Source organism: Seriola lalandi, unplaced genomic scaffold, assembly GCF_002814215.2.
Source record: "Seriola lalandi dorsalis isolate HSWRI2012SDOR001 ecotype SW California unplaced genomic scaffold, Sedor1 jcf7180002054224, whole genome shotgun sequence".
Classification (NCBI taxonomy): Eukaryota; Metazoa; Chordata; class Actinopteri; order Carangiformes; family Carangidae; genus Seriola; species Seriola lalandi.
In genome coordinates, this window is record NW_019524777.1 from 99,506 (window position 1) to 99,754 (window position 249).

Below are 249 nucleotides of genomic sequence, written 5' to 3' on the forward strand. Positions count from 1 at the left end.
GGGGGGAGGCGGCGGGACTGTGTCGTATTTTGGCTGCAGTGGGTTTCTGTCTCGAGCAAGTGTCCGCTCGCGTCTTCCGGAGACGATCCGAGGAAGCTGCAGTCGCGATGAGTGCGTGGATGAGCGCCTGCGAGAGTGGTGCTCACCTCTCCAGCAGCTGAGCGCTACTGAACAAAAGAGTGCTCTGCAGGCTCTCTATTCAAATAGCAGGAGAGGGATCGAGAGGGGGTGCGGGGAGGGGGAGGAGGA